At 43.7% G+C, this 13,843-nt stretch overlaps 1 long non-coding RNA gene across 7 annotated transcripts; it reads left to right on the top strand.

Annotated features, from left to right (window-relative positions):
- Positions 1–1,101: 1,101 nt before the first annotated feature.
- LOC123333757 lies at positions 1,102–13,081 on the top strand. 7 transcript variants are annotated; one of them, XR_006551275.2, is made up of 5 exons: positions 1,102–1,198; positions 2,013–2,569; positions 8,805–8,901; positions 10,500–10,625; positions 12,431–13,081. It is a non-coding gene; the product is annotated as an uncharacterized LOC123333757 (long non-coding RNA). The 7 variants fall into 7 exon arrangements; XR_006551278.1 differs by lacking the exon at positions 1,102–1,198 and adding an exon at positions 1,402–1,537 and having other exon boundaries at positions 2,013–2,125; positions 8,821–8,901; XR_006551274.2 differs by lacking the exon at positions 1,102–1,198 and adding an exon at positions 1,402–1,537.
- Positions 13,082–13,843: the final 762 nt, after the last annotated feature.

Raw genomic sequence — 13,843 nt, 5'->3', positions numbered from 1 at the left:
GAAACTAAATGTCTTTGACTTTGTTTGAAGGCTAAACTATTATTATTTTGTCTTGCTTGGCTGTTTCCCTTTGCTTCTTCATTGTCTCATTTCCCTGGTTAAATTTGTTCTTTGGAACTCAGAGAAGGCCTAGGAGGCTAAAGTTTTCCTACAAACAACAATCAGGTGGAGGACATGGGGCAAGGGGCTCTGTCCTAGAAAGGCCCCATAGGTTCCTGCTCAGTTACACAGGCACATCTGAGATCAGGGGGTTGGGGATACAGGAAAGAGGCCATAGAGGTGGTAGGTGTACTGCTCTGGCATAAAGACTGCTTATGCACCACAGAACAGATCGTTTTTCAGAGAGATTTCCCTCCTTTCCAACCAGGAGTGCTGATCCTGCAGGCCTCACAGAGAAAGCTAACGTTCAATTAATCTGTTTGAGGGGCCAGGCCCTGTGCTAAGCACTTCGTATGTACACACTGACTCATTTAACCCTCCAATCCTGTGGAGTGGGTGCTCTCGTTGTCCTTACTTTACAGATGAGGAAATTGAAGCACCGAGAAGTTATATAATGTGCCCTGGGTCACACAGCTGGGAAGCATTGGTGCTTTGGGTTTATGTGATCAGCTACTGTACTACCCTACTTTTCAAAGGAGAGGCTGTCCAAAGGAGACAGTCACTCCACACTTGGTTTACAGCCATATATAGGAGGATGTGGTGGGAGGAGCCTGCGGTGGGAGCTGGGTCCTGCCTCACCCATCTTCTGTCACAGGAGCCGTGGATTGGGAATTGGCCCTTCTCCTGTCCTGCTCCCCGTGACAGCTGGGTGAGTGGCTTCCATCCCTGTTTCCTTCCACACAAGCACAGACTATGTGGTCCCTGGATCTTTGCTCAACTGAAACTTGTCTTTAACTTGCCAACCATATACAAAACCATGGACAAGTCACACTCTTCCCTAGAAAACTTCTTGACTTGGCAAATATAACCAATCCCATCCACTGACCTCAATGTTCTTTCTCGCTTTCCCTCCTGCTCAGGAATCCCCAATCCTAGCTGCTTATTAAAGCCATCTGTGGCACTTTTACAAATAACCATGTCCGGGCTCTCAAATCAGTCAGATCCCAATGGGGTTGGAGGGGCACCAGGTGAATCTACTGCACAGCCGGCCTGAGAACCACGTTCCCATCTCCCCACAGCATCCCAATCAAAGCCACAGGTCAGGATCACTTCTTTCTCTCCTCAAGCAAGATAAATCAGAGACACTTTACTGACAATGGTTTTAGAAGCAATTGTCTCTCCCCAAGGCCATTTTTACCCAGACCAAGCCTAAATAAGATGTTCCGGGTTGGGCAGACTGGTCCTAAGGCCCTTCAGTGTTCTGTCAAGCCAGGGGAAGGCATAACACATCTTCTGGGGAAATATCACAGCAACATGGCCCAGGCATCTCAGCTGAAAACCTGCATCAGCTGAGAGACCTCAGGTCTCCAGAAGAACTAAAGCAAAACCCTTATCAGCCAAGAGCGCCAGCAGAGACAAACCAAGGACTCGGGTGCAAGTAGGTCCAGAATTTATAAATCCAGTGATGAACATTCTGTGAAGTGTTAGCATTTGGCATATTGACACCATCTCACGGAGCCCCTCTCTTATAAGTAATGAGAAATTTGCCTCAGCAAAAACAGCAGCTGCTGCTGCTGCTAAGTCGCTTCAGTCGTGTCCGACTCTGTGCAACCCCATAGACGGCAGACCACCAGGCTCCCCCATCCCTGGGATTCTCCAGGCAAGAACACTGGAGTGGGTTGCCATTTCCTTCTGCAATGCATGAAGGTGGAAAGTGAAAGTGAAGTCGCTCAGTCCTGTCCGACTCTGAGCGACCCCACGGACTGCGGCCTACCGGGCTCCTCTGTCCATGGGATTTTCCAGGCAAGAGTACTGGAGTGGGGTGCCATCGCCTTCTCCGAGAGGGAGGTACAAGGAACCATAATTTAAGTTCTGGGCTCTCCTTAACTCAGAGACAAATTCCCTTTACACAGACATCTGCTCACCAAGTACGGGGACAAAGGTGAAGCAACAGGAAGAGTCCTGGATTTGCAGATCAGGAAACTGGATCTGAAGGCCAACGCTGCCCTCCACTCACTCCCAGCAGGTGTGGCCCTTCTTCCCCCATCTCTCTGGCCTTTGTTCCCCAACCACTGCAAAGGGCACATCAGACCAAGAGCACTCAGATTCCCCAAGCTGGAAGGCTCTGGGGTTTTCTCTTCCCATGGAAAGGACTTATCCTCTTCTACGGTAACATTCTGGAATAGCTTGCAAGCTTCATGGACAGTTCTTACTCCTGAGAAATGTATCCTGTGAACCTTGAGGGACAAACTCTCTGGAGAATATGAACTTTGTTTAACATCTTTTCATTGCCAGAAGTCTGCGATCCTGAAGAGCGGAGTATGGCCCCTCCAAGGCCCCTCCCAGTAGGAGTACTGGGGTTCTGATCTTTATGATTTCTTTCCTTCTACTAACTTTGGGTTTTGCTTGTTCTTCTTTATCTAGTTCCTTCAGGTGTAAGATTAGATTGAGATTTTTCTTGTTTCCTGAGGTAAGCTTGTATCACTATAAACCACCCTCTTAGAACTGCTTGTGTTGCATTCGATACATTTTGGATCATCTTTCTGTTTTCATTTGTCTCTAGATATTTTTTAATTTACTCTTTGATTTCTTCATTGATCCATTTTTTTTTTTAGAAGCATGTTGCTTAGTCTCCATGTGTTTTTCCTCCCATTTTTCTTTCTGTGGTTATTTATAGTTTCATACCAGTGTGGTCAGAAAAGAGGCTTGAAACAATTCTGTTCCCTTAAATTTGTTGAGGCTTGTTTTTGAGTCTTGAGTATGTGGTCTATCCTAAAGAATGTTCCATACATGCTTGAAAAGAATATATATTCTGTGTTTTTTTTAAGGTATTGTCCTATAGACATCAATTGTGTCCAGCTGTTCTATTGTTATCATTTAGGATCTCATACTTATTGATTTTCTGTCTGAAAGATCTGTCCTTTGGTGTCAGGGGGTGTTGAAGTCTCCTTCTATTGTTGTATTCCTGTCAACTTTTCCCTTTATGTCTGTTAGAACTTTTTCTATATGTTTAGGTATTCCTATATTGAAGGCATATATATTAACAAGTGTAATGTCCTCTTCTTGTAATGATTTCTTTATCATTATATAGTATCCTTCTTTGTATTTTACTTTTTTCAAAGACTTTTGTCTGATATGAGTATTGCCTACCCCCACTTTCATGTCATTTCCATTTGCATGCAATATCAGTTTCCATCCCTTCGCTTGCAGTCTTTCAACCTAAAGTGGGTATCTTGTAGGCACCATATTATAGGTTCTTGGTTATTTTTTTAATCCAATCTGCCACTCTGTGTCTTTTGATTGAGACATTTAGTCCATTTATATTTAAAGTAAATATTTACAGGTAGGTATTTATTGCCATTTTAAACCTTGTTTTCCAGTTGATTTTGTAGTTCTTTGTTTCTTTCTTTTTGATTTTCCTTTTGTGGTTTTATAGTTTTCTTTTGTCGTATGCTTAAGTTCCTTTCTTTTCGGTTTTTGTGAATCTATTATATTTTTTTGATTTTGTGGTTAGCCTGATTTTCAAGAGTGTTAACCCATAGCTTATATCTACTTGCTATAAACTGATAGTCATACAAGTTCAAGCACATTCTAAGAGATCTACATTGTTTTACTGTCCTCCCCACACTCTGAGATTTTTATATCCTATTTTACATCTTTATGTTTGTCCTTTTGCTATTATTGTATTATTATAATCATTTTCCAAAAAATTGAATGGTTTTTTAATCTATGTACTGGCTTAAGTTGTTTTCAATCCTTTCATATATTTGCCTTTCCTATTACATGTGTCCCTTTCCTATAGATTATTGCTCTTTTCTACCTAGAAAAGGTCTTTCAATATTTCTTTTACAGTAGGTTTAGCCTTGGTGCACTGCTGTGTTTTTATTCATTTCTCCTGCTATAAATGATAATCTTTCCAGGTAGAGTAACCTAGGTTGCAGAGTCTTCCCTTTCAGGACTTTAAATATATCATGCCACTCTCTTCCGGTTGGCAAAGTTTCTGTACAGAAATGAGCTGATAGCCTTATGGGGGTTCCCTTGTAAATGACTCTTTGATTTTTCTCTTGCTGCCTTTAGAGTCCTCTCTTTTTCTTTAATTTTTCCAATTTAATTATATATTTGGGTGTGGGTCTGTTTGGGTTCATCTTATTTGGGACCCTCTGTGTTTCCTGTACCCAAATATCTTTTACCTTCTTTAGGTTTGGAAAGTTTTAGCCATAGTTTCTTCAAATACATTTTTGATCCCCTTTTCTTTTTTCCTTCTTCTACTACTACTAAATCGCTTCAGTCGTGTCTGACTCTGTGCGACCCCGTAGACGGCAGCCCATCAGGCTCCCCCGTCCCTGGGATTCTCCAGGCAAGAACACTGGAGTGGGTTGCCATTTCCTTCTCCAATGCATGAAAGGGAAAGTCTCTCAGTCGTGTCCGACTCTTCGCAACCCCATGGACTGCAGCCCACCAGGCTCCTCCGCCCATTGGATTTTCCAGGCAAGAGTACTGGAGTGGGTTGCTGTTGCCTTCTCCATTTTTCCTTCTGGAACCCCCATAATACATAGTGTGTCATGCTTTACATTATCCATAAATCTCATATTGCTTTCATTTTTTTTCGTTTGTCTTTCTGACTGCTGTACTGATTGGGTTATTTCCATTATTCTATCTTCCAGATCATTTATTTCTTCTTCTGTATTAGTCTGCTATTCATTGCTCCTAGATTGATTTCTATCTTAGCAACCATTTTGTCTAATTTTGATTGATTCCTCTTTATAGTTTCTAGTAGCTTGTTACAGGATCTGCATTTCTATTAATAATCTTTTTAAATTCCTTTAGCATTTTCATTGCCTGCTTTTTGAAGCTGTGGTCTGGTAGAGTGGGGAGGTCTCTTTCATTGTTCTTTCAGATTTCTCTTGCTCTTTTATTCAGTACTAGTTCCTCTGTGTTTTCATTTTACTTAAGTTTCCCTGACTTTTACTGAAGTATTACTTAAGTAATACTTTTACTTAAGTATTTAGGAGAAAAAATTATCTACTGGGTCTTGAAGGCTGTTTGTATGTAGGAATGTCCTTGTGCAGATTGTGTGGGTTCAGAATTTTTGATGCGAGGACTGTTTCTGATATGGATGCCAGCTTTGTCTGGCCATTGTCCCCCTGGTAGGGGTGTATTTTGTGTTGTGATTAGAGCCTGCACTGGTTGTTGGACAAATCCTATTTGCTCTGTAGCTGTCATAGCCCTGTCAGGGGCAGGGTTTGGTCCCCCGTTGTTGGAATAGAAGCCTGCACATGTAGACTAGAGCCCTCCCATTGGGAAAGGAGTTGTTTGTATATTCCTCTGCTGGGGACATGAGACTCTGTCACACCTCCCACCACCCTAGTGTGGGTCAACAAAGTCCATTGCTCCTGGACATATCCCCAAACTCAGCTCCAATGTCCCAATTCCCACGTGAACCCTAACAAAGCCTGCTGTGGCTGGAGCTGCACCCCCGCTGTGAGCACGGTGACAGTGAGTGTCTTATGGCAGACCCAAGTCCCATCTTGCATGCACTGATAACAGAGCTTCTGTAGTAGACTTGCACCATCCTGCATGTGGTAACACGTGGCCTGGACCACACTCTAGGCCCTTCAGGCTGTCTCTGTACAGCCGAACTGAGTCTTCTCCCAGCGTCCGTACTCTGAAGCCTGAGTTTCAGTACCACTGCATGTACTAGCAGGCATGCGTTCTGGGCTGGCAGGTGTGCTGACATGGTAGCCATCAGTGCCAGTCTCTCTCTGCCCTGATTGCTAGCAAGCCCGCATCCATACCCTCCTCTCAGACAAACTCCAGGCCCTTCCAGCACCCTGTCTGCCTTGGCAGACCTCCCAGCCAGTGAAGGGGATTCCCAGGGCAAGAGGCCCTATCCTCTTTCACAACTTCCTCATAGGTTCCTTCTCATTTCTGTTGTTTTCATTCTACCTGGTTATGTGGGGAGCTTTCTTGAGGTTTTGGTTTTATAAGAGATCTTACATCAGCTTTCGGTGGTTTTCTGTGAGAACTGTCCCAGTGTAGATGTATTTTTGATGTGTTTGTGGAGGAAGGCAAGCTCCACATCCTACTCCACCATTTGATCTTGACCTCTGAAAGGTTGTTTTTTTTTAATTGAGCAAGAATTAAAATATCACCAGAATAATTATCCAAGATATGTAGTGCTTTATTATTTTGCAAGGATTTTAGATTCACAGAAGAGCTGTAGAGACAGTACAGAGAATTTCCCTTTTGTTCATGTCTTATGTAACTGGGGTACATTTATCAAAACTGAGATGTTAATGTTGGTACACACTGTTGACTAAATCATATTCATGTGGACTTTATTAATGTCCTCTTTTATTCTAGCATCCAACTAGGGAGACCACATCATAATTTTTCCTCAATGTCTTACTTTCTATAACAATTCTTCAGAGCTTGCTGCTCTAAATCAGGGGTTCTCGGCCCTGACTATCCACTAGAACAACTTAGGAAGCCTTTGAGAAGCACCAAGGCTGGAGCTACTCACCAGTTACACCAAGAGTTGTTGGGGGCAGCCAGGACTGGCATCATTTTCCTTTAACTCCAGGTAATTCTGATGTGCATCCAGCCTGTGTTGACATGTACTGCTCTTAAAGCATCAGAATTCTGACTCCCCTGGTGGCTCAGTGGTAAAGGTCCACCTGCCAATGCAGGAGACGCAGGTTTGATCCCTGATCCAGGAAGATCCCACATGTCATGGAGCAGCTAAGCCTGTACACCACAGCTACTCAGCCTGTGCTCTAGAGCCTGGGAGCCGTAACTTCTGAGCCCATGTACCACAACTACTGAAGCCCACATACCCTACAGCCCATGCTCCACAACGAGAAGCCCCCACAATAGAAACCCATGCATCGTAACTAGAGAGTAGCCCCAGCTCCCCATAACTGTAGAAAATCAGCAAAGACCCAGCACAGCCATAAACAAATAAACAGTTTTTAAAGTATCAAAATTCCTATTCATCCAGCCAAAGCTCTTCTTAGTATGAGTAAGTAAATATTTATAACTCAATTTTTAATGACACATGAATATTTAAATACATTTCTTACATAGTACTTACAAGTGCTTCATAACTATTTAATCACATCAGAACATTGCAGATAAAGGTTAAGTCTCTCTTAATTATCCCTCAGCTATAGTCTCTTCCCCTTCTCCAAAGACACAGACACCCTTATGACTTTGGTTTGCACCATTATAGACTTCTTTCTATGATTTTTCATAAAAGTACAACAAAAAGATGGTATTATGTGCTTATAATTTTAAATGATATTATGTGTAACATTCTGCAGTATGTTTTTTTTCACTTTATATGTCTTAGAGATTTATCCATGTTATGACATGTAAGTGTAGCTCATTCATTTTAATAGTTTCATAGTATAAAATACACTGACATTTGTTTATAGACATTTAATTTATATCTTAGTGTTTGCTCTTGCAAGGCCTGCTGCCATCTGCATCCTTAGGTATGTCACAGAATGCTTCTTACAGTACAGCATTTATATCAGTAAGTATACTACCATCTGCCTTTATTGTTCAGTCACTAAGTTGTGTCTGACTCTTTGCAACCCCATGGACTGCAGCATGCCAGGCTACTCTGTCCTTCACTGTCTCCCAGTGTTTGCTCAAACTATATTCCATTGAGTCAGTGATGCTATTTAACCATCTCATCCTCTGTTGCCCTCTTCTCCTCCTGCCCTCAATCTTTCCCAGCATCAGTGTCCTTTCCAATGAGTCAGCTCTTCGCATCAGGTGGCCAGAGTATTGGCGCTTCAGCTTCAGCATCAGTCCTTCCAATGAATATTCAGGGTTGATTTCTTGTAGAGTTGACTGGTTTGATCTCCTTGCAATCTAAGGGACTCTCAAGCATCTTCTGTAGCACCACAATTCAAAAGCATTAATTCTTCATTGCTCAGCCTTTATGGTCCAACTCTCACATCTGTACATGGCTACTGGAGAAACCATAGCTTTGACTATATGGACATTTGTCAGAAAAGTGGTGTCTCTGCTTTTTAATATGCTGTCTAGGTTTGTCATGGCTTTCCTTCTAAGGAGCAAGCATCTTTTAATTTCATGACTGCAGTCTCCATCCACAGTGATTTTGGAGCCTAAGAAAATAAAAATCTCTCACTGTTTCCATTGTTTCTCCATCTATTTGCTATGAAGTGATGGACCCGGATGCCATGATCTTAGTTATTTGAATGTTGAGTTTTGAGCAAGCTTTTTCACTCTCCTTTTTGACCCTCATCAAGAGGCTCTTTAGTTCCTCGTTACTTTCTGCCATTAGAGTGGCATCATCTGCATGCTTCATTTCCAGCCTGCATGTGTGCTAAGTCACTTCAGCTGTGTCCAGTTCTTTGTGACCCCATGGGCTATAGCCTGCCAGGCTCCTCTGTCTATGGGATTCTCCAGGCAAAAATACTGGAGTGGGTTGTTACGCCCTTCTCCTAGGATCTTCCTGGTCCAGGGATCAAATGCTTATGTCCTGTGTCTCCTGCCTGGCAGGTGGATTGTTTACCACTGAGCCACCGGGGACATCCCAGTTTCCAGCATGTTTCTATGTAAATTAATGAGTATCTAAAAGTGCTTGACCTCAAAGGGTGTGGAGTCTTCATGATTTTGTTTTAGTTGATATCTTATTCTTATCCTAACCAGCCTTTCAAACTGATTCTCAGTTTATTTTCCCAGAAGCAGTGCATGAGAGGACCAGTTTTCCCAACATCTTTGCCAATACTTAATTTATCAATCTTTGTAATGCTTGCCAGTGAACAGGTAATAAATAATATCTCATTCCTTTAATTTGCATTCAGTGATTATTTTAATAGAACTATAAAACACCAGAGTTGAAAGAGACCTCATTCATCATAGAGTGCAACCACTCTGTTTAAAAAAGAATTTTTTGTATATGAGTAATATATGAACACATTATCAGGGTGAAAGTCTAACATGAAATTGCAGTATATTGAATTTTTAAAAAGCAAGTTTTCTTTTGCATCTTTCTCTGATCCTCTTACTGATGTTAATTTGTTCATATATTATTCTGTCTTATGTATTACATATGTACATGCATATGTGGGCTTCCCTGTTGGCTCAAACCGTAAAGAATCTGCCTGCAATGCAGGAGACCTGGGTTCGATCCCTGGGTTGAGAAGATCCCCTGGAGAAGAGAATGGCTACCCCCTCTAGTATTCTTGCCTGGGAAATCCCATGGACTGAGGAGCCTGGCGGGCTACAGTCCATGGGGTTCCAGGGCTGAACACTACTGAACGATTAGCACAGCACACGTGCATGTGTAAATGCAGAAAAATATAGCAGGTGGTGATGGTGTTTTATGTAAAAGGGATATAGCTCTGTGTATTTTTCTGAAGTTATTATTTTCTCAAAACAACATATCAGAAATCTTTCCATATCAGCACACAGAGATCTACTCAATTTTTTAACTGCTGCATAAAATTCTGTAGTCTGGGGTGTATTAGTTATCTATTGCTGTGTAACAAATGACTCCCCAATTTAGCATGTTTCTTTTGTCTGTGTCGGGTCTTAGTTGTGACACAGAGGTTGTCTCCAGTGGTGGTGCGCAGACTCCAGAGAGCATGGGGTCTGTAGTTTGCACCATGCGTGCTCTCTGGTTGAGGCACCCAGGCTCAGCAGTTTTGGCTCACAGGCTTAGTTGTCCCATGGCACGTGGGATCTTTGTTCCTTAATCAGGAATTGAACCCATGTCCCCTGCATTGCAAGGCAAATTCTTAACCACTGGACCACCAGGGAAGTCCCCCAATTTAGCACTTTAAAATAACATATGTTTATCATCTCCTCAGTTTGAGGCCAGGAATCTGGGAACAACTTATCCTGCTGGTTCTGGATCAGAGTCTCTCATGAGGTTGCAGTTGAGCTGTGGGCCAGGGCTTCAGTCACCTGAAGACTTGGCCAGGGGCAAAAGATTGGTATATAAGGTGTAAGCCATCACTTAAATGGCAGGAAGATTCAGCTCTTCTCTGCATGGGGCTTTCTGTAAGGCTGTTCACAACAAGGCAGCTTCCTTAGTGATGAAAAAGAGGGAGAGAACCCAGGATGGAAGCTGCTGCCTGTGTATAGCCCAAGTTCAGGAATGGCTGGCATGCCATCACACCGCCATGTGCTGTTGGCTGTTGGTCATACATAACAACGCTGATGCAGTGGGAGAGGACTGCAGCTGGGGCGAGAGCAGGAGGTGGGGTCAAGAAGGGCCAACTTGGAGGCCGGCTGCCACGTGGCGGTCTTCAGGTTTTCACAACATGCAGCGTTGCTCTGAACATCCTTAGACTTTTTGATGCACCTGTACATCTCTCCAATCCTAAAAGTAGAATTGTGTTCTTTTTGTTTTCATATAGGGAAATTGAAACTAGAGAAAGTGACTTCTCCAAGGTTATACTACTAATCCCCTACAAGTCCAGGATTACAACTTCCGTCACCTGACTTCCAATCCGTTCCATTTCCAGAGCCATTCTGTGGGCAAGGTAAATACGAACTGAATTTCAATACATAACCTGAGATAAAACCTGGCTGGTAACTGTCAACAGTCAGTTCCCAGAATACCAGCGAACACATAACAGCAAATCTTGTTTGCAGGTGCTAAATGTATGCCACTGCACTGAAAGGCTAGCTTAGCCCATGTGTGAACGCCTGGTCTGCCTTGATTCAAAAGAAGCTGGTGGAAATGGGAATCCTTTCTATGCCATAATTAACAGAAACACTGTGGTCAGACAGATCTGTGTTTAAATCCCAGCTCTAACTCTTGTTACTGTTGAGTCACCCACAAAATTCCCCTGACCTGTTTCTTCATCTGTAAATGGGGATGTGCAGAATACTCACCACACAGGGTTGTGCTGAGGATTAGTCATGCTGAGATGTGTGCCATCTCAGGGGCTGGTCTGCTCCCATATGGGAGCTCCACGGGGCTGCTATTCTCTGTTCTTCCTGCTGGACCCACTTAAGTTCTCCATCAAGATTCCTGAGTGAAAGAACATTTTCTCAAAATAAGTGATGCTGACAGAGCCCATCTTATTACTTTTCCCACCTTCTGTATCTCTGTTCTTTACACTGACCGTTGTTCTGTGGCCTGTGTTTCCTCTTGGAAACGATCCAGATTTTCGCTGAATGTACGTGCAGTGAGCATGGAGCCCCCTGAGGGCTGCCCTCCAGCCTAGCACACATGCTCTTCCTGGCCCTGGTGTAGGCGGTAGTTGTCCCTGCAGGCCTCACCTGACTCCTCCTTACCTCTGCAACTCTAGCTCCAGCAGAGAGCCCAGCACTTTAGAAGCGTCTAGAATGAATCAGTGAGTGAATGAATGGGTTTTACCACAGAGGACATCTTGAGTACATCAGATAATCACCTGGATTTAAGATGTTGAGAGGATTGGGGGATGAGGAATGGCTTTGAGTTCTCAGATGGAACTCAGCAGAAGGAACTTCAGCAGAAGGAAGGAGAGGGTGAAGTGGAACAAGAAGAGGGGCAGAAGTTTCTATGTGGTCATTTTAAGGTACCCTTAGGACTTCCAAGTAGACATCATCTACTGAGTGGAGCTTGAGAGAGACCATGACTTTTCACCAGCTGATTATTAGCAAATGGGCTTTTGATCACAGGTCACTGGGTTTTCCTGAGCTTCAGGAAAGGATTTCTGGGACCTCTACAGTCCTTTAGTATCTAAAGCCACAGAAGTTTTCTGGCCAGAGCCAGACAAGGACAGAGATATAGAGATGTAAAAGGGAAGTGACAGGGGTCCCAGACAAGTGATTCCCGAGGCCAAACCCAGAGGATGCAAGCATCCTCTCTCTTTCAGGATCCTGAAAGGTCAGCTGACACCCTACCGGGAACACGTGAGTTTGGCTCCCCAACCCTGCCCTTACCCGGGCACTCACCCTACAGCCCCAAGGAAGACCAGATTCCTGGAGGGAGGCTGGCTCGCTGGCTTCAGTGGTGAAGACCTGTTTCCTCCTCTGCTTAGGGAGCCATGCTGGTCCCATCAGCTGCCCTCACTGGTTATGAGGGAGGTGGACCATGGAGGGACCTGGGTGGGAAGGGTAGGGCTCTGGGGTACCCACGCAGTGCTGGCGCTCAGCACAGCCACGATGCCACTCCCAGTGAGGCTCTGTGGGGCATGCCAGGCACTAAGCCTGACAAGCCGAGACAAGGACAGGCCAGACTCACACAGCGCTCTCGTTCCAAACCCCTCCACTGTTCTTCCTCAGGAAGCTTCCTGTTGAAAGATAAATGTTCTGTCTGTGATCAGACAGATTTATATTTATTTTCTTTTCCTCCCAGGCCTGCGCCAGCCCAGACAGGTCAAAGGGCAGGATTCCAAGCCGTTGAGATGGTCTCTGGAGAAGCCTGGAATTTCCCTGTGTCACAAGTGTGGCAGAAAGAGGCAGGCTTGGGGTTGCCAGCACCCCAGGTTCCCTTGGCAAGTGGAGCATCTCTCAGGATGGGAAGGGGCCCCCACCTCTTTGGTGACCCTGGCCACTGGTTCCTGAATCTCTGGTTTCAAGAGCCTTGAGCAGCTTATGTCACAGGAGCATGGAGTCATCACAGAGTATTTGCATCCAAAATACATTTTCCTTCACAACAGTGCCCGGGTCAGAGTAAGCGAAGGCGATTCTGTGCACTTTGGTGAATCAGTGAGGGGTCTGTACCATAACTGGGTCTTTAGATCTGACTGTTATGTTCCCTATGTGATTCGCATCAGAGAGCACTGCAGAGTTCCTGGAGAATCCCCTAGCAGACCCTACCAGGAAATGGGGTTCCACAGAGGTGACTGTGGTGAATGACTAAAGACCACTCCAAGGGTAAACTTAAAAAAAAAACTCCAAGACTAAATACCACTTAAAATATGTTTTTTATAATTTAAATGTAAAGCTTCCTAAAAACAAGTACTCAGCTAATATTCTTAAGCAAATAAATGGAGCAAACAGTGAAGTAAGACAAAGACAATTATTACAAGTTTACTTATATGTGTAATCTAAAAAAATAATACAAATGAATATATATACCAAAAAAAAAAAAACACCACAGACTCATAAACAGAAAACAAACTTATGATTACCAAAGGGGTAAGGGAGGCAGTAATAAATTAGGAGTATGGCATTAACAGATACAAGCTTGTTGTTTAGTCACTAAATCATGTCTGATTCTTTTGTGACCCCATGGACTATATAGCCTTCCAAGCTCCTCTGTCCTTGGGATTTTCCAGGTAAGAATACTGAAGTAGTTTGCCGTTTCCTTCTCCAGGGGATCTTCTCAACCCAGGGATCAAACCCATATCTCCTGCTTGGCAGTTGGGTTCTTTACTATCTGAGCCACCAGGGAAGCCCAAACAACAAGAATTTACTGTATAACACAGGGAACTACATTCAATATCTTATAATAGCCTGTAATAGAAAATAATCTGGAAAAAAAAATATATATATATAACTGAATCACTTTGCTGTACACTGTTAACACAATATTGTAAATCAACTGTACTTCAGTTTTTCAAAAGCAAAATATGCAAGCTTAGGGACTATCTCAGGCCCACTGGGGAGGGCGGGACAAGTGCCCCTACACAGGTGGCCCCAACGGTCTTGCCTTTGCCTTCTTGCTGTTGTTGGCTTTTTAGTTTTGTGATCTGTCCCTTTGTCAAGCTGTGAGCACCTCAGCAGCTTATCCACCCCTTCTTGAAGTTACTCCTTCCAGGACTGG

This window comes from Bubalus bubalis, chromosome 1, assembly GCF_019923935.1.
Source record: "Bubalus bubalis isolate 160015118507 breed Murrah chromosome 1, NDDB_SH_1, whole genome shotgun sequence".
Taxonomy (NCBI): Eukaryota; Metazoa; Chordata; class Mammalia; order Artiodactyla; family Bovidae; genus Bubalus; species Bubalus bubalis.
Note: the sequence above shows the minus strand (reverse complement) of the source record. Positions and strands in the feature narration are given on the sequence as shown.